Below are 27,585 nucleotides of genomic sequence, written 5' to 3'. Positions count from 1 at the left end.
ACATTTAGTCAGTATTATGCATAATATGCATAGGAGCTCAAGATGGTGCATTTTCATTGTTACAGAGCAGACATCATCATGCCCCATGTATACAAACATCAAACAAGCAGGGGTCTATCCCCCCTTGAGGTTCTTGACAGAGCAGCAGGAAGACGTCCATTTGAGCAGCAGCAAGGGATGAAAAAATAGACTGTGAGGAAGACAGAGTAGCAGAGGCACACAAGGTCTTATCTGATGACATTGAGCCTGAGCTTGCTAAACTTGTCAAGTATCTCACGGACCAGTTTTATGGGCTTAGTAGCCTCAAATGCAGAGAACTCGCCTACGAATTGGCACATCAAAACAACATCAGTGTCCAAGACAACTGGTCAAGAAATGGAAGGGTAAGTGATATTGAACAGAGATATCTATATCTGAATGTAGGGATACATTTGAGATATACAATATGCCACACCCCATTCCATGAATTAAACTTTGACCTACCTGCACCATCACCCACTGTCACAGGACACCATTCGCACTTACCCCAAGGTGGCTCAACTTAGCCTGTCCCTATGCTCAACCTAGCCTGTCCCTATGCTCAATTTAGCCTGTCCCTATGCTCAACTTAGCCTGTCCCTATGCTCAACTTAGCCTGTCCCTATGCTCAACTTAGCCTGTCCCTATGCTCAACTTAGCCTGTCCCTATGCTCAACTTACCCCATATCTGGGTAAGTTGTGCGAAGATACCACTTTTTTGGGACGTGTTTTATGTTTTCAAAACTGTTACGTTTACATGAATTCCAGGGATACCCAACATCCTGAAGTATATGTAGATATCATTGTTAGAAATAATACTATATTTCTTGGTAATGTTGAATGTGAAAAATGGCTCAACATACCCCACTCTCCCCTACCTCTCTACCCACTTGCATCATTACAGTAGCATCGTGTTACAGCTAAAACTGTAAGGTTAGAGAGCTTCAACTCTCTTAGTTCTCCTTCACCTTGGCTGATGAAACAACACTCACCACTTCAACCTCCTGCCCTTGACTACCTACAGCTTTGTGTTAGAGCCGCTAATAAACAACATCCCTTCTCTCCTCGGGCTGAACTGCCTGAAACATTCTAGAAAGAAAATAAAGACGAGGGAGGGATAGAAAGACAGAGAAACACATAGAGAGAGATAGAACGTGTGTGTAGTGTATTTGTGTGTGTGTAGTGTCCTTGTGTGTGTGTGTAGTGTATTTGTGTGTGTTAGTAGTGTAGTGTATTTGTGTGTGTGTGTGTGTGTAGTGTATTTGTGTTTGTGTAGTGTATTTGTGTGTGTGTTTGTGTAGTGTATTTGTGTGTGTGTGTAGTGTATTTGTGTGTGTGTAGTGTATTTGTGTTTATGTAGTGTATTTGTTTGTGTCTGTAGTTGAGTGTATTTGTGTATGTGTAGTGTATTTGTGTGTGTAGTGTATTTGTGTTTGTGTAGTGTATTTGTTTGTGTGTGTGTAGTGTATTTGTGTGTGTGTGTGTGTGTGTGTGTGTAGTGTATTTGTGTGTGTGTATGTTTGTGTGTGTTTTTGTGTGTTCTGCAGCTAGTACAATGACGGTCTGTTTTAATGCAGGTCAGGGCCTCCATGCCTGTCTTAAGAGAGAGGTAGTACAGAGACAAGAAAGAGAAAGGGGGAGAGGGAATGAGAGAATAAGGAGGGAGAGAAAGAAAGAGAGAGGTGGGGGAATAAAAAGGAGAGATAAATAGAGAAAATGTGTTAAAAAGAGTGAGATGAAGAGGTAAAGAGAGATGTGATGGCTGTGACATGACTTCCGTATGACAGACTGGAATATGACAGCCTAGTTTCAACCGACCACTCTGACACAGTGGGAATATTTGGCACTAGAAGGGGGATTTAGATTCCATCTATTAGACCTGATGTCCTTACCACTCCTTGTCATTTCACTGTGGTCCTTGTGTCAGGGTAAGCACTAAATTGCTAGCTGTCCCTTCTTTGTATTGATTTTTATCTATAAAACACTCTAGCGTTATATGGGCCTTGGGATTGCAGTTTTACTGTATGCTATCTCCTGCATTTACTGCTCTGCAGTAAAGTTCCTATGGAACTCTAAAGGGCTGTTGTCGTTGGTCCCTAACCATATACTCTATGTTAGAGGGATTGAACAAATAGCATCTTACACTGTATCAATGGTTAGGGGCTCAGATCGTATAGAAGAGACACAATGCTTATGTATTGTGCCATATGTATATTTCTACTCTGGACTCCGACATTGCTCGTATTAATATTTATATATTTATTAACTACATTCTTTTACTTTTGTGTGTATTTTTTTGTTGTTGTTTGTTTTCATTTAGCAGACGCTCTTATCCAGAGCGACTTACAGGAACAATTAAGGTTAAGTGCCTTGCTCAAGGGCACATCGACATATTTTTCACCTAGTCAGCTCGGGGATTAGAACCAGTGACCTTTCGGTTACTGGCACAACGCTCTTAACCACTAAGCTAGTACATTGTTAGATATTACGGCACTGTTGGAGCTAGGAAAACAAGCATTTTGCTACACCCTCAATAACATCTGCTAAATATGTGTATGCAAGCAATAACATTTCATTCGATTTGATTTTATATTTGAAGCTATAGTTGCCCAATATTGAACCATGAGTTATTGTCTCAAATGGATGCATATTGTCCTGATATGTGTTGTTTATATGCTGACTTCCATTAAGAGCAGTAACAGTAAAAGGGTTAGTCTACTGTATACACTGTAGAGCTGTTGGTGCTTTAGCCCTCCGTTTCTCCAATATGTCAACCTGGCACCTTCCATCACTGCTTAAGCCATCCTGGTCATGATGTGTGTGTATGTGTGTGTGTGTGTGTGTGTATGTATGCGTGTGTGTGAGTCACAAGTTCCACTCTAACAAGCTTCCACATCAGGCTGACACCAAGAAACAAGAGGAGAGGTGGGGTAGAGGAGAGGAGAGGGGGAGTAGAGGAGAGGAGAGGGGGTGGAGGAGAGGAGAGGGGGAGGAGGAAAGGAGAGGGGGAGGAGAGGGGAGAGGAGAGGAGAGGAGAGGAGAGGAGAGGAGAGGAGAGGAGAGGAGAGGAGAGGAGAGGAGAGGAGAGGAGAGGAGAGGAGAGGAGAGGAGAGGAGAGGAGAGGAGAGGAGAGGAGGAGGAGAAGAGGGGAGGGGAGGGGAGGGGAGGTGAGGATGAGAGGAGAGGAGAGGAGAGGAGAGGAGAGGAGAGGAGAGGAGAGGAGAGGAGAGGAGAGGAGAGGAGAGGAGAGGAGAGGAGAGGAGAGGAGAGGAGAAGAGGGGAGGGGAGGGGAGGGGAGGGGAGGGGAGGGGAGAGGAGAGGAGAGGAGAGGAGAGGAGAGGAGAGGAGAGGAGAGGAGAGGAGAGGAGAGGAGAGGAGAGGAGAGGAGAGGAGAGGAGAGGAGAGGGGGAGGAGGAGGAGGAGAGGAGGGGGGAGGAGGAGAGGATAGGGGGAGAAGAGAGGAGAAAAGAGAACATGTATTGCTACTCTGGTATCTCCAGTGGCAGGTTATGGATTGGGTTTCTTGGTCATCTAGGTGAGGCTCAGTTGGTAGAGCATGGCGCTTGCAACACCAGCATTGTGGGTTCGATTCCCACAAGGGACCAGTACGAGAAAATGTATGCACTCACTGCTGTTAGTCGCTCTGGATAAGAGCGTCTGCTAAATGACTAAAATGTAAAAATGTAAAATCTTGAATACTCTGGATTCCAAGATAGAATAGAATAGAAGGGAATGTATTGGAACGGGATATAATAGAAAGAAGAGATGGAGAGAGAAAAAGAGAGATTGCTTATTTTTTTTGGAGAATTATCCTTCTCATTCTTACCATCTATTTTGGTTAGCAGTAGCAAAGCCACTTGCTACTTTGTGCTGAGAGTTCAGCTGGCTTTCCAGTAAAGGAATGTCTATGCATATGCAACTGGGTAACCACTGTGGGCAGTCATTCATATGTGTGTGTGTCTGTGTGCATGTCGGTGTTTGTGTCTGTGTGTGTCTGTGTGTGTCAGTGTGTGTGTATCTGTGTGTGTCTGTGTGTGTGTGTGTGTTCGCCCCATGTGGTAAATTGTACAATGGAGTCATAGATTACACAGTGGTGTGAGTAGAGGTATACAGACACAACTTTCACAGCTGACTGTCAAAGATGGATTTAAATACATGCACGCAGATATAGTAGACACACGATCATGCACGCACACACACACACACACACACACACACACACACACACACACACACACACACACACACACACACACACACACACACACATACACACACACACTGTGAGCCATTCTCACCTGTCTGTTAGAGAGGCAGGCACAGGGACAGAGTGTGAAAGGTGTGATTTATAACCTCTCCATCCCTCCATCCCTCCATCCCTCCATCCCTCCATCCCTCTCTGACGTCTGCAAGGTGTGATTACCCATGTCTCACTGTCAGCGTCGTCGTGACAGAGTTACTATGGCAACAGCCTCTCCATTCACCCACTGAGTGTGTCTGTGTGCAACAAACAGTGTGTGGGTGTATGTGTGTGTGTGTGTGTGTTTTGTTGTCATTCTTCTTTTTGTAATTTTATCCCACCTACAGATGCTGAGGGAAATGTCACACACACGGGTTGACATTACAAAAGATAGGAATAACAGTGAGAGAGAGCAATGAAGAGAGAGAAACAGAGAGAGAGACATAGAGATTCATAAGATAGAGAAAGACAAAGAGAAGATTGGAATGGAGCGATGGCAGCAGATAACTGGATCTGTGATCTGTGATCTACCGATCTGGTCTAGGATCAATTAGCACTGCTGTGGTCTTAGATTGATTGGACACCAATTTGAGAGATGTTGCTCTGGCCTTTGCTTGATGAGACACCCTTGACCGTGACTCTGCTTTTGAATTGTCTTGGTCACATTCATTTGGGCTGTGGAAAAATGTTTTGAATAGGAAACGCAAAATGAGAGTTTCCTGTTGGACAATTTCAGTTTGATCCACCTCATTTTACAAAATTTCAAAACGTTATCCACTGTTCCATTTGTCTGGCTGACACCTAACTTGAAGTCCTCCTGACTTCAGAGTCTGGAAAGGATATTTTGATGTTGTCGGCACGATGCATCAATACCACGTGAGTCGCCTCAGCCAGGATACTGTTCTATATCTACTGAACAAAGCCCTGGTTTTATGCAATCAGCCATTTCCACTGAAACCTATTGAATTGGTATTAGGTTTTGAAAGCGGAATGCACCTGGATTATAATAGTGATCGAAAATGATGAGTTCTTATGTTGGACTATGTGCTGTATTTCTCAGACTTTTATCTAAAGCCACAAAATAAAATAGTATTGCCCTGGGTACGTAATATGTTGTGTATGAGTGTGTATCTGGGGTGGATAGGCCTTTCTGTCTGATGCTGTTATTGTGCTGCATTGATTGTCCGCAGATTGCTGCTGGAGGCGAAGAATGATCCACTGAATGGGGCCTTCCAGGATCAGCTACTCTCTGTGTGTCTTAAACAGAAAGAGGAGAGGAGGGAGAGAGAGAGAGGGAGGGTTGGAAGATTGGAAGATTGGGGAGGAGGAAAACAAGGAGTAAAATAACAGCTGATTTTGGGCTGAGATGAAATGGAGAGGGAACTAAGGCGACTGGCCGATTTAGAGGAAACCAGGGATTGTGTTTGTATTGACCCTACCCTCCCTCTCAATCTGACACACACACACACACACACACACACACACACACACACACACTCCCATTACACATCTCTAGTAAGGAGAGCAAATGTCCATGTAGTACAGAGCCCTTTTTTAGATGTGCTTTTATGTCAGTCCTGTGTGATTACTGTAAACACTGTTCATTAGAACCTTTTATGTCAGTCCTGTGTGCTTACTGTAAACACTGTTCATTAGAACCTTTTATGTCAGTCCTGTGTGATAACTGTAAACACTGTTCATTAGAACCTTTTATGTCAGTCCTGTGTGATTACTGTAAACACTGTTCATTAGAACCTTTTATGTCAGTCCTGTGTGCTTACTGTAAACACTGTTCATTAGAACCTTTTATGTCAGTCCTGTGTGATAACTGTAAACACTGTTCATTAGAACCTTTTATGTCAGTCCTGTGTGATTACTGTAAACACTGTTCATTAGAACCTTTTATGTCAGTCCTGTGTGATTACTGTAAACACTGTTCATTAGAACCTTTTATGTCAGTCCTGTGTGATTACTGTAAACCCTGTTCATTAGAACCTTTTATGTCAGTACTGTGTGCTTACTGTAAACACTATTCATTAGAACCTTTTATGTCAGTCCTGTGTGCTTACTGTAAACACTGTTCATTAGAACGTTTTATGTCAGTCCTATGTGCTTACTGTAAACACTGTTCATTAGAACCTTATATGTCAGTCCTGTGTGCTTACTGTAAACACTGTTCATTAGAACCTTTTATGTCAGTCCTGTGTGCTTACTGTAAACACTGTTCATTAGAACCTTTTATGTCAGTCCTGTGTGCTTACTGTAAAAACTGTTCATTAGAACCTTTTATGTCAGTCCTGTGGGCTTACGGTAAACACTGTCCCTTAATGCGCTTCAAGTTGCACTGCTCTACACCTAGATAACTCCCTCTGGCCGTGAGTCTGAGTGTGAGAGTGTGTGTGTGTGTCTGCGAAATGCAGATTATAAAGCCAGCTTTATGAAATGTGCACAAGCTTGAGTTTCTCTATACCAGATTTACTCCATTTAGTTCAGCCTGCAAGACCTGATTCAGTTTTACTCTTCATATCGGATCGGCATTGAAGGACAGCGAATGTGTGTGCAAAGGTGTACTGTTTTCTTGGCATCTTCCTAACCAATCCTTTCCAATTGTGGCATATACTGTATGTGTGTACTGTACTCCGAGTGTACAAAACATTAAGAACGCCTGCTCTTTCCAAGACGTAGACTGACCAGGTGAATCCAGGTGAAAGTTATGATCCTTTATTGATGTCACTTGTTAAAACCACTTCAATCAGTGTAGATGAAGGGGAGGAGACGAACCCTTTCCTGCAGTCAAATGACCAAATCGCCCTCTAGTGGCCTCATGGGTGGAATGTTATTAATATTTTTCATAATTTCATCATTATTTCATTATTTTTAAAAACCTGACGATAATCTGGTGTTTCTATGTCAAATGGTTTTGTTATATTTCAGACTTCTGTGATGTATATAGAGTGTAACATTGGGATTCAAACTCAAATGTGAATACATTTCAACTCTATATCTGACATGGTACAGGTGTCATATTTTTTTAAGACCATAACCATGTGTGTGAGGTGTATACTTTTGTTTCAAAGTAGATTTGTTTAAGACCAAGACCAAGAAACACTCTGTGTGACCCTGATTTAGCCCACTGCAGTAAAAGGTTATTAAGGAAGGATTTTTAATCCTTGAGACAATTAAGACATGGATTATGTATGTGTGTCATTCAGAGGGTGAATGGGCAAGACAAAATATTTAAGTGCCTTTGAACGGGGTATGGTAGTAGGTGCCAGGCGCACTGGTTTGTGTCAAGAACTGCAACGCTGCTGGGTTTTTCACAGTCAACAATTTCCTGTGTGTATCAAGAATGATCCACCACCCAAAGGACACCCAGCCAACTTGACACAACTGTGGGAAGCATTGGAGTCAACATGGGCCAGGATCCCTGTGGAATGCTTTCGACACCTTTTAGAGTCCATGCCCTGCCACTGTTGTGCCTTCACTCCTGTCAGGCTCCTAATGTTCCTTACTTTAATACAGAGGTTGTATAGGGCTTTACCTCCCACCCCCTCAAACTCCCCCAGGCTCGGAGTGTTAAAATCTAACAAGTCCTCCAGACCCCCTTGCCAGTCCCCAGTCTCTGCCGTCACCTGCAGTGGCGGAAACATTGGTAGCCACTCCCCCTTTGGCCGCTCAAACACCCCCTTTACCGGCTCAGACAGTGCCTCCTGGACTTCCCCCAGGAATCTCTCCAGCAGCCTAAGAGAAGTTAGTCCTGTTTGTTGTGCTAGGACTTCCAAGGTTTTCCACCCCTCCTCTCCCAGCAGTCGCAGGTCACCCAGCCTTAGTAACCCGCTGCCATCAATCGCCTCTGCAGGGTGGCCGACTGAACCAATCTCAAAAGGATGGCTGGGTTCTGGAAGATAGGCTCCTCCCACACCCACAGCCCAGGCTCCGCACCCCTTCTCGTGTGGGCCTTAGCAGCTGCCAGGCCCTCAGCACCGCAGAGTAAATATCAGAGAGACCTGCTGTACTCAGCCCCTCCAGCCTCATGAGGAATAGCTGCCTGTCCAACCCTAATCCGCCAGCTTTCCTCAGCAGCGCGCACGCTGGTTCCCTCCAGCCGACATCAGTATGGTACAGCAGTCTCTGCACCGCCTTTAGTTGGAATGCAGCCACGCTGCTCTCCAGTTCCACCAGGCCCTGTCCTCCTTCATTTACGGACATATACAATTCTGCCACCTTCAGCCAGTGATGGCCCGACCAGACCGGCGCACCCTCCTTCTATATGACACTTGGGACAGGAGCCACCTCCACCTGGCCAGTCTTGACACCACTGCCTGTAACAGCCTCTCCCAGTTCTTCCTGACCCACCTCTCCGAGCCCAGGTACACCCCCAAAATGTTAAGCCCTTCACATTCCCACTGCAAACCCCCTGGAAGCAGAGGAGGGGCCCTATCCCTCCATGCCCCACATAACAGAGCATTACTCTTGCCCCAGTTTACCTTAGCTGACGAAGCTCCCTCATACACCTTCAGACTAGTCTCTAGTGCCTGCATATCCTAACCATCCTTGACCATCACAGAAACGTTGTCTGCATACGCTGACAGTTACTCATGGTCCACTCTATCAAAAGCCTTCTCTTGATCTAAAGAGACCAGTCCAAAGATCACATTAGAACCTCTCGACAAGTCCAACACGTCCCTGATTAAGAACAAGTTGTCCATGATTGAGTATCCCGGTATGCAATATGTCTGGTCCTTGTGTACTATAGAGTCCAGATGGGACATCAGTCTGTTAGCGAGGACCTTGGCAAATATATTGTAGTCCGCACAGAGCAATGCCACAGGCCTCCTGTTTTTAAGTTCACACAAGTCACTTTTTTAGGGCAGGAGAGTCAGAGCCGCCTACCCCGACGCACTCATGCAACAGGCAAAAGAAGTCCAAATATTCCCCAGAACTTTTTATAAAACTCCACTGGGAGTCCATCGACCCCTGGTGCACGGCCGGGGGACATCTGGGTTACGGCCTCTGCCAGTTCATGGGACATCAGGGGAATGTCCATTTCATCCCTCTATGGCAGAGAGAGCTTAGGGAGTTCTGCAAACAAAACCCTATACAACCCTATACAACTCAGTATAAAACTCCACAGTCCGCTCCCGCATCTCCCCCACCAAAGAGGTCACCCGCCCATCTGAAAGCCGTAGACAATGCATACCCTTGGCTTCACCGCTCTGTCTTTCCAAACCAAAGAAGAAGGAGCTGGGAGCATCCATCTCCTTGAGCATGGAGAACCTAGCTCTTACAAGTGCTCCCTTTGCTTCAACCTGGAAAAAACTGCCCAGGTCCCTACGTAGTTTAGCTAAATTAGCCTGGAGGCCTACATTGCTTTGCCCCACCAGCTCTACCTCCATCTCACTAATACTACGCTCAAGTTCCCCCAATGCTCTCCTAGCCTCTGAGGATGAGAGAGCTGTATACTGTTGACAGAAAAGCCGAATTTGAACTTTTCCCACATCCCACCATTGACTGAGAGACTCATACTCCTCGCTTCTCTGCCCCCACCTTTCCCAAAAAGTCTGGAAACCTGAGCAAAAAGTGGCATCTTGTAAGAGCTTTACATTAAACTTCCAATAGGATGCCTGCCGAGGCCCTGGTGAAATAGACAGCCGAGCCATGGTTATGTGATGATCCAAAAAAACACAGGGAGAATGGTAGCGCCCAACAACCTATTGCTCTTTCCTGGACATGTAAAATCGATCAAGCCAGGCTGCATTCACCTTAGCCCCAAAGCCCTTCACTCATGTATACTGTCTTGTGTTGGGATGTCTAGTTCTCCAAACATCCACTAGGTCAAACTGATTAATGATGTCCCTTAACACCCCCACTGAGCCTGAATGAGGCTCCTCCCCATTTCTGTCTTTAGTAAAATCCATTGTACAGTTCCAGTCCCCGCCAAAACCCCTGTTGTTAATTTCTGCTTATACTACAAGCAGTCTACCCCTACACACCTCTTTTGAGGAGCACATTTTAAAGACAGACCCGGTACAAAAAGGACTGCCACCCCTGCACTAACATTTGTCCCATGGCTCAGCACACTTGCCCCTTTCCACCAGAGCCCCCAATCAACTTCATTCACCACATCACTATGCGTCTCCTGCAGAAACAACACCTGTACTTATTCACCCAACACACTCCTCTTTCCCACATCTCTGGCGTCATTAATATTAAGTGAGCCTACCCAAAGAGTCTCCATAAGAAGTGGGAGAAAAGCCAGCAAAGAAAGAGACCAATAGCAAAGCTCAAAAAGCCCAAGTGCCAGAAAGAAACTATTCATCTTAATCTAAACAACGTCGGAAGGTAGACCTTTACGCACGGTTGTGACCCACTTCCTCAAACTAAACCGTTTCCTGGGTGAGAGAACACCATGCCCCTCATTTTTAATAGCATGTTGTACTGACCTTACAAACTTTCTCGGATCGCAAAAAAAAGCCTAACTTTTTTCCCCTTAGTCTCATTCAGGAACCTTGACAGTTCCCTCACCGTGTACTTTGACCCCTCTGACTGACTGGCTGTCAGCTCTGGACCCATTGAGGAGGAGTCTGAAAAGAAATCCTCCTCATCGTCCTCTTCCTCAGACTCACCTTCCTCCTCCTCATCTCCATCTCCCATCCTGACCACCTGCCCTTTCTCTCTAGTCGGGGCCTCCCCCTGGCACCAGGCAAAGGTTTCTTGGTGCCTTCGACCACACCAGCCTCTCCCCTCCCACCTCCTTTCTTCTCCCCCTTTTTCCTCTTCCGCTTGACACCCTCCTCCACCCCCCCAGTAGCTTACACTTCCCCACTATACTCTCCTCACCCACTAGCATAACCTGACTAAGCCCAGCCTCATTTACACCACCATCCATGACATGACTAGACCCAGTCTCATCTACACCACCATCCATAACATGACTAGACCCAGCCTCATCTACACCACCATCCATAACATAACTAGACCCAGCCTCATCTACACCACCATCCATATCATGACTAGACCCAGCCTCATCTACTCCACCATCTATAGCATGACTAGACCCAGCCTCATCTACACCACCATCCATAACATGACTAGACCCAGCCTCATCTATTCCACCATCTATAGCATGACTAGACCCAGCCTTAGCTACACTACCATCTGTAGCATGACTAGACCCAGCCTTAGCTACACTACCATCTGTAGCATGACTAGGCCCAGCCTCTGCTGCCTGCGTCTCATAGTCCCCTTCACGTTGACCTCGATTTCCCACACTGGTGCTTGTACCCTCACCTTGTCTATAACCTTTATGTGGGCAAGCAAAGCTCTTATGCCCCAAATCCCCACACTCAAAGCACCGTAGACTATCTGTGCTGGCAAACCCTGCGTAGAGCCCCTCAACCTGCCTCACTTTAAAGTGCACATTTAACTGTTGCACATTGTTATTCAGAAACATGAACACTTGCCTCCGGAACGAAACAACATGCTTGACGGAATCTGCCTGAAACCCTGCCGACAGTACACGAAAACCACTAGCAAACTTACCAGAATGACTCAGCTCCTTCTTGATTTGATCATCCGTAATAAATGGAGGCAAATTTGCAATTGCCACCCTAGTCGAAGGGGTAGAAAGAGGAGAAATTGGCACCAACACACCCCTTACAAATATTCCACTAGCAATGAGCCAACCCACCAAATGTGTTATTTTCATGAACATAACCACAGCTTGTTTATTCTAGAAGCGGAATGTATAAATTCAGCTCCTACCTGTTCGCCGACTGTGAGCAGAACCTTCTCCACCTTAATTCCATTCTCTGGAACACACCTGAATCCATGCCATAACGACAGCGTCTCACTCCGCGCTAGGCTGCGAAGCCATCGCGCACACCACACCGTTCAAAACCCGAGGAAACTAAACCTCTGTCCTCTTCCACCCTAACGTAAAAAAAACTGTGGGTACCGCTAAAACAAACAGTGTATTAAGAGAGAGAGAGAGAGAGAGAGAGAGAGAGAGAGAGAGAGAGAGAGAGAGAGAGAGAGAGAGAGAGAGAGAGAGAGAGAGAGAGAGAGAGAGAGAGTTTCCCTGCAATAGTGAAGGTATAAACTTAGCAGTAGGAAATATATATTGACCTTTCAGTTAACATATAACATTTAAATTCAAGTAGAAAACCTAAGAAAATGTACAACAATGAGAAATGCAAAAGCGTAAGAAAAAAATTGAGAAACCCATCCAACCAAAAACAAGAGACCCAGAAAAACTTAGCTCACGCCTTCACTATGGTGAAACACTAAAACATTACAGAAATACACTAAGTAGAAAATAACAAACATCATGTCATAAAACAGCTCAATGTGATTGAAGAACCCATACAATCAAATTACTTCTGGGAAAATTGCAACACACTAAACAAACAACAGCACAAAGAGCTACCTATCCAAAATGGAGATGTATGGATAAACCACTTCTCCAACCTTTTCGGCCATGTAACAAAGAACCAAGAACAAAAACATATACATGATAATTAACAAAACTTAGAATCAGCTATTAAAGACTATCAGAACCCTTTGGATTCCCCAATGTTTTATGACCACAGGACAAAATACAAACCCTCCAACCCAAAAAGGCTTGTGGTGTTGATCGTATACTAAACGAAATGATGGAATATACATAACACAAATTCTAATGGGCTATTCTTAAACTATTCAACATTATCCTCAGCTCTGGCATCTGCCCCAAGGTCTGGTCACCCCAATCCACAAAAGTGGAGACAAATTTTACCCCAATAATTACAGTGGAATCTGTGTCAACAGTCATCTCTGAAAAATCAGCAGACAACAGTGTCCTGAGCAAATGTGAAATTAGCTTATTACCAAAATACCATACGGCAGACCATGTATACACCCTGCACACCCTTATTGACAAAAACAAAACAAAACAAAAGCAGTCTTCTCGTGCTTTGTTGAAAAAAAGCTTTTGACTCAATTTGGCATGAGTGTCTGCTGTACAAATTGGTGGAAAGCGGAGTGGGGGGGAAATCATATGACATAAAATCAATGTACACAAACAACAAGTGTGCAGTTAAAATGTGCAATCAACACACATATTTCTTTCATCAGGGCCGTGGGGTGAGACAAGGATGCAGTTTGAGCCCCACACTTTTCAACATATACAGTGCATTCGGAAAGTATTCAGACCACTCATGGACATTCAGAGACTTGTCCCGAAGCCACTCCTGTGTTGTCTTGGCTGTGTGCTTAGGGTTGTTGCCCTGTTGGAAGGCTTCGCCCCAGTCTGAGGTCCTGAGCGCTCTGGATCAGGTTTTCATCAAGGATCTCTCTGTACTTTGCTCCGTTAATCTTTGCCTCAATTCTGACTAGTCTTCCAGTCCCTGCCACTGAAAAAGAACTCCACAGCATGATGCTGCCACCACCATGCTTCACCGTAGGGATGGTGTCAGGTTTCCTCCAGACGAGACACTTGGCATCCAAAGAGTTCAAACTTGTTTTTATCAGACCAGAGAATCTTGTTTTACATGGTCTGAGAGTCTTTAGGTGCCTTTTGGCAAACTCCAAGCGGGCTGTCATGTGCCTTTTTCTGAGGAGTGGCTTCCATCTGGCCACTCTACCATAAAGGCCTGATTGGTGGAGTGCTTCAGAGATGGTTGTCCTACTGGAAGGTTTTCACATCTCAACAGAGGAACTCTAGAGCTCTGTCAGAGTGACCATCAGGTTCTTGGTCACCTCCCTGACCAAGGCCCTTCACCCCCCATTGCTTAGTTTGGCCAGGCGGCCAGCTCTAGGAAGAGTCTTGGTGGTTCCAAACTTTTTCCATTTAAGAACGATGGAGGCCAAAATGTTTTTGGGGACCTTCAATGCTGCAGACATTTTTTGGTACCCTTCCCCAGATCTGTGACTCGACACAATCCTGTCTCTGAGCTCTACGGACAATTCCTTCGACCTCATGGCTTGGTTGTAGAAACATCTCAAGGATGATAAATGGAAACAGGACACACCTGAGGTCAATTCCATGTCTCATAGCAAAGGGTCTGAATACTTATGTAAATAAGGTATTTCTGTTTTAAATTTTTAATACATTTGCAAAAATTTCAAAAAACCTGTTTTTGCTTTGTCATTGTGGGGTATGTGTGTAGATTGCTGAGGACATTTTTTTTTTTAAATCCATTTTAGAATAAGGCTGTAACATAACAACATGTGGAAAAAGTCAAGGGGTCTGAATACTTTCCAAAGGCACTGTATATTAATGAATTGGCGAGGGCACTAGAACAGTCTGCATCACCCGGTCTCACCCTACTGGACTCAGAAATTAAATGCCTACAGCAGCACCTAGATCTTCTGCACATATTCTGTCAGACTTTGGCCCTGACAGTGAATCTCAGTAGCTAGGTTTCCATCCAATTGGCGACAGATTTTCATGTAAATATTTTAAAATATGCATAAAGAAAATATGCAAATATCCCCACTGGTGGTGTGTTTCCACCAAACTGACTCGTAAGCAGTGTGTGATGACGTAGTGCACACCAAAATATTTTTTTTGCGCTTAAAGGGACATTTCAAATGTTCAAATATTTTTGCTTCATATTCATCATATCCAGCATGACTCCAACATCAACATATATGAACATTGCGCATTTCTAGGTTTTGTAGTAAAAAAGATAGAGGAAGATAATTGTTTCCAATGACATCATTAGTGTGCACCGTGTGATTTTAACCAATTATGAGTAGGCATTGCCTACTTATTGCCTAGTAATTGTCTACTAATTGGTTGACGATGCCATTGGAAACACTTGTCTTCCTCTTTGTTTTCCCTGCAAAACATATGTTTATGGAGATGATGAATATGAAGTTGAAGATTTTTTAAATGTCCCTTTACATTTTCATGTACTGAATAAAAATCAAAAGTTCAATGTGTTTCCATCGCATTTTCCACTCTACTGATAGTCTTGTCACAAAAACTGTTGCGTATAATAGAACATTTGCCTACTCTGGTCTTGGCACATGCGCTCTAGCTAACAACAGATACAGTGTGGGTAGGCTGTGCGGGTACACTCTTAGAAAAAAGGGTTCCAAAAGAGTTCTACGGCTGTCCCCATAGGAGAACCCTTTTTGGTTCCAGGTTTAACCCTTTTTGGTTCCACGTGTACCCTTTTGGGTTCCATGTAGAGCACTCTGTGGAAATGGTTCTACATAGAATCCAAAAGGGTTCTATCTGAAACCAAAAGGGTCCTACCTGGAAAGAAAAAGTGTTCTTCAATGGGTTCTCCTATTGGTAGGAGTTTTTGGCAGGGACATATACCAGATGCTACCCTCCACAACATAACCTTCATTCCTAACCAAAACTCCAAACCTACAAACTGATTTTGGACGGAATTACCTGGAATTACCTGGAAGGCTTTCTACTACCAAGGATTACTATTCCCAAACTATACAGCAAATGCTCTGGCAAACAAACAGAAACCTGAAAATACCATCCAACCTGGAACTGAGTGAGTAATGTTTAAGTATATTACTTTCAAAAACCAAGAAGAAAAATACATTACAATGATATATTTTACTTTATAAGGACTGAATGCTAAGGCTACCAAGCTTGCTAGTCCAAAGAGATACAATTTCAATTAGCACTGACGTGTGAAGTGAGAGGTGTCAAAGCCCTTGAGCCCAACAATGGCAGGAGAGTCGCACAGTCTACCCCAACCAAATGGAGAGGCCTTAGAAGACCCCCCCCCCCCCCCCCCCCCCCGCTGTTCAGAGGTCATTAAAATACAGTGCCCTCTGAATGTAAAAAACGAAAAGACACGAAAAGAGTACAAAATGAAACTCCTTATGGGGAATCAGGAGACACTTTTTGCTGATATTTATAAAAATGGGAACATAAGCAACCTTATCTTCCACACAGACCATCCCCTGGCATGGCACAGTGCTATACTAGCACACTACCCCTCTGTTAAGGTGGTGGGGGGGGGGGGGGGGTTAGCGATGGGTGGAAACTCAGGATACTGGACAACGAGGACTCTGAGTCGTCTAATATTAATCTCTATAAATCTGGAACCGTTTTGGTTCAAGGCAGCACCAAACAGTTCCAGCTGAACTTTCACCTAATCAAAGAAATAGCTCAGCAGGAGAAGCTCTCCCTTGAGAAACATACCCCCACCCGAGCGGGTCAGACCAGACCTCTTCATTAAATAACCCCACAGAGCAACCCCAAGCGGAAGGTCAACTTCCCAGCACAGAGTACTACTCCCTCATTGAATTGAAGGATACATTCACCCAGCTGGAGGTAAGGCAGGTGGAGCTGGAACAGCAGGTGAACACACTCCAGTCAGCACAGACCCAGACAACAGTCCAGCACAACAACACCCCCTTAACTAGACCTGGAGAGCTGAAGGTAGAGAGAGACATATCTGCACTCTGGACTGTGGTGAGACAACATCAACAGGAGAAAGAGCAGGAGAAGAACAGAGCACTAGAAGAGAGGATCAGAGTGCTGGAGGAGAAGGTGAGAACGATGACGGGTGACATAGAACAAACCATTAGAGAGCTGGCCACCCCCGCAGAGAAGCCAGCAGAACAGCCCACCTCAGATCCTGGCCAAAGTCTCGACACCGCAGCAGAACAGTACACCCTAGACCCTGACCATAGCCTCGACATCACAGCCAGACAAACAAATGAAGAACCCCAAGCCCTGGGGACCCCAACCCCTCTGAGCAACCCCTCTGTCAGACACCCTGATAGCCCTCATGACGACCCCCCCACACCCACTGAGGACATACACAAGTCACAGATTGTACTCCTTATGGACTCAAACGGGAAATACATACAAGAAAATAAACTTTTTCCAAAACACACAGTGTCTAAACTCTGGTGTCCAAACACCCAGCGCACCCTATACCTTCTGTCTGAGGACCGACTAGGATCACCCAGCCACATAATAATACACACAGGCACAAACAACCTAAGAACACAGCAGGAAAGGGTGGCCACAGCACTCAAGGGAGACCTGCGGGACCCCCCCCCCCCCCCCCCCCAGGTCCTACACATAGAGGACCCCTGCAGAGAGGACCTACATCCAGACCACATTACCATCAGCCACATCTACACCCCCACCCCCACCAATTAACTCCCCACCAAGTCACCCATGCCCACACCCCATTTAGGCCCCCTCAGATCAGACCTATGCCCCTCCTACCCACCCCAAGCCCCCCATCCCACAAAGAGGGCCTCAACATGAAAGTCACACATATGCCCAGGCCGTGAGCAGACAAACAGGCCCAACACCCACTCTTACACTAGCCCAAGCCAATGGCATGTACCAGATGCTCAGCAGGCTCTGCTCACAATTACTGGCCTGAGGCCAAACCACACAACCAACAACATTAGACACTTTATGGAACACAAAACCTTCATTATTTCATCCTGGAATATCCAAGGCCTGAGGTCATCTGCCTTTGGCCTAAAGAGCAGGAATCTGGACTTCACCAAAGAAATCGGAAATACAGACATTGTCATCCTACAAGAAACATGGTATAGAGGAGACGGACCCACTGGTTGCCCTCTAGGTTACAGAGAGCTGGTAGTCCCATCCACCAAACTACCAGGTGTGAAACAGGGAAGGAACTCAGGGGGTATGCTAATTTGTTATTGAGCAGACCTAACTCACTCTATTAAATTAATCAAACAGGAACATTTTACATTTGGTTAGAAATTCAAAAGGAAATTATCTCAACAGAGAAAAATGTCCTCCTGTGTGCTACCTATGTCCCCCCACTAGAATCCCCATACTTGAATGAAGACAGCTTCTCCATCCTGGAGGGGGAAATCAATAATTTCCAGACCCAGGGACATGTACTAGTCTGTGGCGACCTAAATGCCAGAACTGGACAAGAACCTGACACCCTCAGCACACAGGGGGACAAACACCTACCTGGAGGTGACAGCATTCCCTCCCCCATATGCCCCCTTAGGCACAACTACGACAACATAACCAACAAAAACGGGTCACGACTCCTGCAAATCTGTCGCAAACTGGGTATGTACATAGTCAATGGTAGGCTTCGAGGGGACTCCTATGGTAGGTACACCTATAGCTCATCTCTCGGCAGTAGTACTGTAGACTACTTTATCACTGACCTCAACCCAGAGTCTCTCAGAGCGTTCACAGTCAGCCCACTGACACCCCTATCAGACCACAGCAAAATCACAGTCTACTTGAACAGAGCAATACTCAATCATGAGGCATCAAAGCCAAAGGAACTGAATAATATTAAGAAATGCTATAGATGGAAGGAAAGTAGTGTTGAAACCTACCAAAAAACAATTAAGCAACAACAAATTCAATCAATTCTAGACAACTTCCTGGACAAAACGTTCCACTGTAATAGTGAAGGTGTAAACTTGGCAGTAGAAAACCTAAACAGTATATTTGACCTCTCAGCTTCCCTATCAAATCTAAAAATCTCTAACAGAAAACTGAAGAAAAGTAAGAACAGAGATAAATGGTTTGATGAAGAATGCAAAAACCTAAGAAAGAAATTGAGAAACCTATCCAACCAAAAAACCTGAGCCTACGTCTTCACTATGGTGAATCACTAAAACAATACAGAAACACACTACGGAAAAAGAAGGAACAGCATTATTATTATTATTATTATTATTATTATATGTCAGAAATCAGCTCAATTTAATTGAAGAATCCATAGACTCTTGGAAAACACTAAACAAACAACAACACGAAGAGCTATCTATCCAAAACGGAGATGTATGGGTAAACCACTTCTCCAATCTTTTTGGCCCTATAACAGAGAACAAACAGCAAAAAAATATACATGATCAAATGCAAATCTTAGAATCAACTATTAAAGACTACCAGAACCCACTGGATTCTCCGATTACATTGAATGAACTACAGGACAAAATACAAACCCTCCAACCCAAAAAGGCCTGTGGTGTTGATGGTATCCTCAATGAAATGATAAAATATACAGACCACAAATTTCAATTAGCTATTAAACTCTTTAACATCATCCTTATTTCTGGCATCTTCCCCAATATTTGGAACCAAGGACTGATCACCCCAATCCACAAAAATGGAGAACAATGTGACCCCAATAACTACCGTGGGATATGCGTCAACAGCAACCTTGGGAAAATCCTCTGCATTATCATTAACAGCAGACTAGTTCATTTCCTCAGTGAAAACAATGTACTGAGCAAATGTCAAATTGGCTTTTTACAAAATTACCGTACGACAGACCACGTATTCACCCTGCACACCCTAATTGACAAACAAACAAACCAAAACAAAGGCAAAGTCTTCTCATGCTTTGTTGATTTCAAAAAAGCTTTTGACTCAATTTGGCATGAGGGTCTGCCATACAAATTGATGGAAAGTGGGGTTGGGGGAAAAACAAACGACATTATAAAATCCATGTACACAAACAACAAGTGTGCGGTTAAAATTGGCAAGAAACACACACATTTCTTTCCAGAGGGCCGTGGGGTGAGACAGGGATGCAGTTTAAGCCCCACCCTCTTCAACATATACAGTGGGGAGAACAAGTATTTGATACACTGCCGATTTTGCAGGTTTTCCTACTTACAAAGCATGTAGAGATCTGTAATTTTTTATCATAGGTACACTTCAACTGTGAGAGACTGAATCTAAAACAAAAATCCAGAAAATCACATTGTATGATTTTTAAGTAATTAATTTGCATTTTATTGCATGACATAAGTATTTGATACATCAGAAAAGCAGAACTTAATATTTGGTACAGAAACCTTTGTTTGCAATTACAGAGATCATACGTTTCCTGTAGGTCTTGACCAGGTTTGCACACACTGCAGCAGGGATTTTGGCCCACTCCTCCATACAGACCTTCTCCAGATCCTTCAGGTTTCAGGGCTGTCGATGGCAATACGGACTTTCAGCTCCCTCCAAAGATGTTCTATTGGGTTCTGGTCTGGAGACTGGCTAGGGCACTCCAGGACCTTGAGATGCTTCTTACGGAGCCACTCCTTAGTTGCCCTGGCTGTGTGTTTCGGGTCGTTGTCATGCTGGAAGACCCAGCCATGACCCATCTTCAATGCTCATATTGAGGGAAGGAGGTTGTTGGCCAAGATCTCGCGATACATGGCCCCATCCATCCTCCCACAATACGGTGCAGTCGTCCTGTCCCCTTTGCAGAAAAGCATCCCCAAAGAATGATATTTCCACTCCATGCTTCACGGTTGGGGTGGTGTTCTTGGGGTGTACTCATCCTTCTTCTTCCTCCAAACCGGCGAGTGGAGTTTAGACCAAAAAGCTCTATTTTTGTCTCATCAGACCACATGACCTTCTCCCATTCCTCCTCTGGATCATCCAGATGGTCATTGGCAAACTTCAGACGGGCCTGGACAAGCGCTGGCTTGAGCAGGGGGACCTTGCGTGCGCTGCATGATTTTAATCCATGACGGCGTAGTGTGTTACTACTGGTTTTCTTTGAGACTGTGGGTCCCAGCTCTCTCAGGTCATTGACCAGGTCCTGCCATGTAGTTCTGGGCTGATCCCTCACCTTCCTCATGATCATTGATGCCCCACGAGGTGAGATCTTGCATGGAGCCCCAGACCAAGGGTGACTGACCGTCATCTTGAACTTCTTCCATTTTCTAATAATTGCACCAACAGTTGTTGCCTTCTCACCAAGCTGCTTGCCTATTGTCCTGTAGCCCATCCCAGCCTTGTGCAGGTCTACAATTTTATCCCTGATGTCCTTACACAGCTCTCTGGTCTTGGCCATTGTGGAGAGGTTGGAGTCTGTTTGATTGAGTGTGTGGACAGGTGTCTTTTATACAGGTAACGAGTTCAAACAGGTGCAGTTAATACAGGTAATGAGTGGAGAACAGGAGGGCTTCTTAAAGAAAAATTAACAGGTCTGTGAGAGCCGGAATTCTTACTGGTTGGTAGGTGATCAAATACTTATGTCATGCAACAAAATGCAAATTAATTACTTAAAAATCATACAATGTGATTTTCTGGATTTTTGTTTTAGATTCCATCTCTCACAGTTGAAGTGTACCTATGATACAAATTACAGACCTCTACATGCTTTGTAAGTAGGAAAACCTGCAAAATCAGCAGTGTATAAAATACTTGTTCTCCCCACTGTATTTCAACGAATTGGCGAGGGCACTAGAACAGTCTGCAGCACCCGGCCTCACCCTACTAGAATCTGAAGTCAAATGTCTACTGTTTGCTGATGATCTGGTGCTTCTGTCACCAACCAAGGAGGGCCTACAGCAGCACCTAGATTTTCTGCACAGATTCTGTCAGACCTGGGCCCTGACAGTAAATCTCAGTAAGACAAAAATAATGGTGTTCAAAAAAAGGTCCAGTTGCCATGACCACAAATACGAATTCCATCTAGACACCGTTGCCCTAGAGCACACAAAAAACTATACATTCCTCGGGCTAAACATCAGCGCCACAGGTAACTTCCACAAAGCTGTGAACGATCTGAGAGACAAGGCAAGAAGGGCCTTCTATGCCATCAAAAGGAACATAACATTTGACATACCAATTAGGATCTGGCAAAAAGTACTTGAATCAATTATAGAACCCATTGCCCTTTATGGTTGTGAGGTCTGGGGTCCGCTCACCAACCAAGAATTCACAAAATGGGACAAACACCAAATTGAGAATTCTGCAAAAATATCCTCTGCGTACAACGAAAAACACCAAATAATGCATGCAGAGCAGAATTAGGCAAATACCCGCTAATTATCCAAATCCAGAAAAGAGCTGTTAAATTCTAGAACCACTTAAAAGGAAGCGATTCCCAAACCTTCCATAACAAAGCCAATCCCTACCGAGAGATGAACTTGGAGAAGAGTCCCCTAAGTAAGCTGGTCCTGGGGCTCTGTTCACAAACACAAACAGACCCCACAGAGCCCCAAGACAACAACAACAACAACACAATTAGACCCAACCAAATCATGAGAAAACAAAAAGAGAATTACTTGACACATTGGAAAGAACAAACAAAAAAACAGAGCAAACTAGAATGCTATTTGGCCCTAAACAGAGAGTACACAGTGAAAAACCACAGTGTGCCATCACAGCTGCAAGTTTTATGACCTGTTGCCGCAAGAAAAGGGCAACCAGTGAAGAACAAACACCATTGTAAATACAACCCATATTTATGTTTATTTATTTTCCCATTTGTACTTTAACTATTTGCACATTGTTACAACACTGTATATATACATCATATGACATTAATATTTATTGTTTGTTTCACTTTTGTTTACTATCTACTTCACTTGCTCTTAAATTGAAATTGAATTGAGAGGGAGAGAGAGAGAGAGAGAGAGAGAGAGAGAGAGAGAGAGAGAGAGAGAGAGAGAGAGAGAGAGAGAGAGAGAGAGAGAGAGAGAGAGAGCGAGAGAGAGAGGGACAGAGAGAGAGAGAGAGAGAGAGAGAGAGAGAGAGAGAGAGAGAGAGAGAGAGAGAGAGAGAGAGAGAGAGCGAGAGAGAGAGAGAGAGAGAGAGAGAGAGAGAGAGAGAGAGGTTTGTGTTTTCCATGACAGCCGAAATTAGCGGGTTGGTGGCGACTGGCGTTTGAATTATCATAACCCTATTAGCACAATCCCCAGGGAGACGTGTGATTGTGTGTGTATGTGTCTCCTGCTCCACTGACCCTCTGTCTGAAAGGAAGATGAAAGGAGAGGATGAACACACACACACACACACACACACACACACACACACTGCAGCACCACCATACCTGCCTATCTCTCAGCTCAACAGCACTTACTAAGAAGACTATGTGAGTGAGAGGCACACAACATTGTAGGAGGTTTGATTGATTGATTAATGTATTTATCGGGAGAAAATAAAACCCAGGGGATAACACGTTAAAGAGATTCCACTTGTTTTCAACGTGGTCCCCGATGAGCGAGAGGGAGGAAGAGAGAGAGAAGAAAGAACGTTGGTTTTCCTGACTCTGTTTTTGTCTTTTCCGTGACAGCCTAAATTAGAGGGTTGGTGGCGACATGCGTTTGAGCTATCATAACCGTATTAACACAGTCCCCAGGGGGACGTGTGTGTGTGTGTGTGCGCAGTATGTGTGTGTGTTAGCGGAAGCCCAGGGGGAATCCTCCCTAATAACACCCATTTGACAGCCAAACATGGGGTGTTCCCTAGAGCTCACCCCACTTCCCTGCCTCGATTTATTTGGAAAGTACCCCAGAGAATATCTGGAGATGGATGCTCTAACTAACAATCCACTAACTGTCACTTCCAAGTGCCAATTGTCAACTACATGTCATTGCACTGTTCTCTATATTGTAGCTACTATTTTGACATGTTTGTGTAAAGTGAGAACTAGAACCAATCTACAATATTATCCTTGTGTCTTTTAAGGTTGAAAAAAGGGCCAGCACTCACTTGATTGTGATTTGCAATAGTAGAAGCACTGAGAAAGCTGAAACGTATGTCAGTGTGCAGTCTTTTAAAGGTAGACTCAGCGACATTTTCAACCCGTGCACATGCGTCGATAATTTGTGTGACTGTGTGAGAGCGAAGTCTTGCATCTCGCTCATCTCAATATCTCCTGTGCTGCTCGTGGCAACGTCATTTTTCTGAGTCTACCTTTAAGATGTTGCTATGAAAAAATAACAATAATGCAAAACTGCTATTATTGCTGGCTCTTTTTCCCTGTTTATATGATCTGTTTTTGATTCCACACACCCTTTTGATTTGTCTACACAATAATCATTTTAGCTAAGCACCTTTAATGTGATTAATGTTGTCCTACTGTTAAGATAGAGGATTGAGCAGCCAAGTTAGTTAGTGTGCAACTAACAGCGACAGTTGAGGTTCAGGTGCAAAAATAGGTGGTATTAATTTGACAGTGCAGGTGATGATGAGAACTGGATCCAGAGGTTATTTACAAAATGTACAGATTATGAAAAATTATGAAAAATAGTAGCCAAACATATGTAGACATTTAAAAAAAATATATAAACCGGAATGGCCAATATCAATATTACTTGACTCAAGGACAAAAGGCAAAAGGCCCTATAACTGACAGTGTAATTGACAATATATCAAAGTCACACAGCTGAGGATAACTGGCAGAGCTCTGTAACACCTACCTCAAGAGTTACAGTTTTTTCTGAATGCTTAAGCGCTAATCGTGATTCTTGTAGCACAATTTCTAAAACTATTAATACGTATAGCAAAACCACTCACTGAGTTTGCAAAACTAAAAGCACAAACACTGCTTTGCACTCAGTTTACAATTTTGTAACACACACTTTGCAAAACTGTAGGCACAATTCACTGCACAACACTCTTTTTGCAGAACTTTAAACACAACTTACTGCTTACACTCAATTACCAAATTTCCAACACACTCCTAGCAAAATTATACACATGTATGGCTATCATTAACACTATTTTGCCAACTGTCTGGCACACTTGCACATGTGAAAACTGTTGTAGATAATTAGTTCACTTTGCAATCAGCCTAAGCACTATAAATAAGCCACAGGTAAGCTGTCTGTGTGGAGTACAATGGAAGGAGCAGTAAGAGGGAGAAGAGTGAGAATCAGAGGAGGCCGAGGAGGCCGAGGGAGAGGACGTGGAGTTGAAGAAGTTGGAGGAAGAGGACGTGGAGTTGAAGAAGCGAGAGGGTTAGAGGAAGTTAGAGGAAGAGGACAAGGAGGAGCAAGAAGAGGACGAGGAGGGGAAAGAGGAAGGGTAAGAAGAGTAAGAAATAAAATAACTGATGACATCAGAGCTACAATAGTGGACCATGTCATCAACCATGGGATGACCCTGAGGGAAGCTGGCCAACGGGTTCAGCCTAATTTGAGCCGCTACACTGTGGCAAGCATCATTAGGACATTTCGAAATGAGAATCGGTAACTACTTTGTAGCACTGCCATACTCTAATGAGAAACACAACAGTACCAAACATGCAAAAATACTGAAATTGTTACTTTACAGAATTGCTAGACGTCCAGATGTTGGGGGCAGAGGAAGAATGTTCACTCCAGAGCAAGAGACCCATATAGTGAACATGGTGATTGCCAATAATGCAATAAGACTGCGCGAAATACAGCAGCGCATAATTGATAATGACACCATCTTTCAAAATATACACAGTGTAAGTATTTCTGCACTAAGTCGTGTACTTGCGCGCCACAGAATAAGAATGAAGCAAATTTACAGAGTTCCTTTCGAGAGAAACACAGAACGTGTAAAGCAACTGCGATATGACTATGTGCAGGTAAGCTATAGTGTCATTGGTTCTGAATTTGGAAGTGCATACTGTAGTGCTGTGCATGGGCCTGATGTGTTGCATTTGTTTTGTCTTGTCCAGAGAGTGATGGAACTAGAAGCAGATGCCATGGGACATGAGCTACTTTTTGTAGATGAGGCCGGTTTTAACCTCAGTAAAACCAGGAGACGTGGCAGGAACATTATTGGACACTGTGCCATCATCAATGTCCCAGGACAACGTGGTGGTAACATAACCATGTGTGCAGCTATAAGCCAAAATGGTGTTGTTCACCATCATGCAACCTTAGGCCCATACAACACTGCACACATTATTGCATTCCTGGACACCTTACATGACATGCTCACTGTTCAGAGACCAGAGCATACCCGATATGTCATCATATGGGACAATGTTAGTTTCCATAGGGCTGCTTTGGTCCGCAACTGGTTTACAGACCACCCATTCTTCATGGCACTCAACCTCCCTCCATACTCTCCATTCTTAAATCCCATCGAGGAGTTCTTCTCTGCCTGGCGCTGGAAAGTGTACGACCGTCATCCTCATCAACAGGTAGCCCTTTTACAGGCAATGGAGGAGGCATGTGGAGATATTGACCAGGCATCATGTCAGGCCTGGATACGGCATTCAAGGAGATATTTTCCCCGGTGCCTTGGACTGGAGGATATCGCATGCGATGTGGACGAAATTTTGTGGCCGGACCCAGAAAGACGACATGATGTAGGCTGATTGTTTTTCTTTTTTTTGTGAAATTACTATTTTGTGTTCTGACTTTGTCTTGGTTTTGATGAGTGTGAATAAACACCAATACTTGAAGTTTGGATCCTTGTATGTTTACATGACACTATGACAAAAGTATGACCTCAAATTGACATCTGTACACAGAGAAAGCAAAAGCCAGATGTGTTTTGTATTCATACCATCAGTGTGTAGTTGGCATATTGTGTGCTTAGTAGATGATGGCTTGTGTTTACTGTTTGATACGAAAACACAATTTTTAAGAAGGTGTGAAGAGTTAATCTAGCTGTGTTCGCTTTTGCAAGAGAACTAAAATGTTTTTATAATTGGGTGAAAGGTTTTCTTATTTGTGTGTAGAGTTTTGCAAAAATAGCCAATAGTTACAAAAAATGTGCTTAACCAATCAGAAAAAACTGTAATAGTTAACCTTAACCATTTTACATTTCAACTTAAATTGGGTAACATCAGAGTTGGGACGTCCCATAGAATCCTGATAGCAAGGACCGTGGCTAAACCTGTGAACTTCACCAGTGCGCGGTCACCTAGTAGGAGGAGCTAGCTCATGGCGGTGGGAAGTAAGTAGACAGGTTAGCAATACCAAACCAAAGAAAGACAATTACTAAACATTTAAAAATGTATAATATGATTATCAGACTCTGGTGTTAGTTTCTTTACATGTTCCTTTACAATATTTGAGGACTAGTGAAAGCATAGGTTAGCAAGCAAGAATTAGTCCGTTTGTGTGGGGAGAAATGGAGGGAAATGTCCGTCAAGTGAATATAGCTCACAGGCACATCATCACACCTATGTCTTCATATTTTGATGATAATGCCACTTAAAAAATGTAGGCTATTCCTGATTGGTGATATTTCCTCTTAATTAATGTTAGAATGTAGGCTATTCCTGATTTATGATAGTTCCACTTAAAGAATGTAGGTTATTCCTGATTGATGATAGTTCCACTACCTCTTACCGTCATATGGATACTATGATTCAAATTGATAATCTCAGGAACTCTTCTGGGGCAAAGTAGGCCTGTGTTCCTCCGTTGCTGCGTTACTTTGTGTGTGTGTGTTTTTTGTGTGTGTGCGGGTGTGTGTGTGTGTGTGTGTGTGTGCCTCTTTCTGGATATGTGCTATCAGACCACCTTAATAAACCATGTAAGCTTGGGAACTGAACTGAAATAGAAATGTAATATGGTTTTCCGACGTTTGGGGATGTGTTTTACTATTGCTGGTTATCCTAAAGCATCAGCTTTCTCAGGAGAGACCATGTGTGTGTGTGTGTTTG

General features: G+C 44.0%; 1 protein-coding gene across 1 annotated transcript in view; it reads left to right on the top strand.

Annotated features, from left to right (window-relative positions):
- LOC311121072 (uncharacterized protein) overlaps nucleotides 1–27,585 on the top strand; it is a gene marked incomplete at its 5' end in the record, with an annotated part of 289,117 nt that overhangs the window by 85,745 nt on the left and 175,787 nt on the right.

Source organism: Coregonus lavaretus (genome assembly GCF_964263955.1).
Source record: "Coregonus lavaretus genome assembly, chromosome: 3".
In the NCBI taxonomy this organism is placed as follows: domain Eukaryota; kingdom Metazoa; phylum Chordata; class Actinopteri; order Salmoniformes; family Salmonidae; genus Coregonus; species Coregonus lavaretus.
Note: the sequence above shows the minus strand (reverse complement) of the source record. Positions and strands in the feature narration are given on the sequence as shown.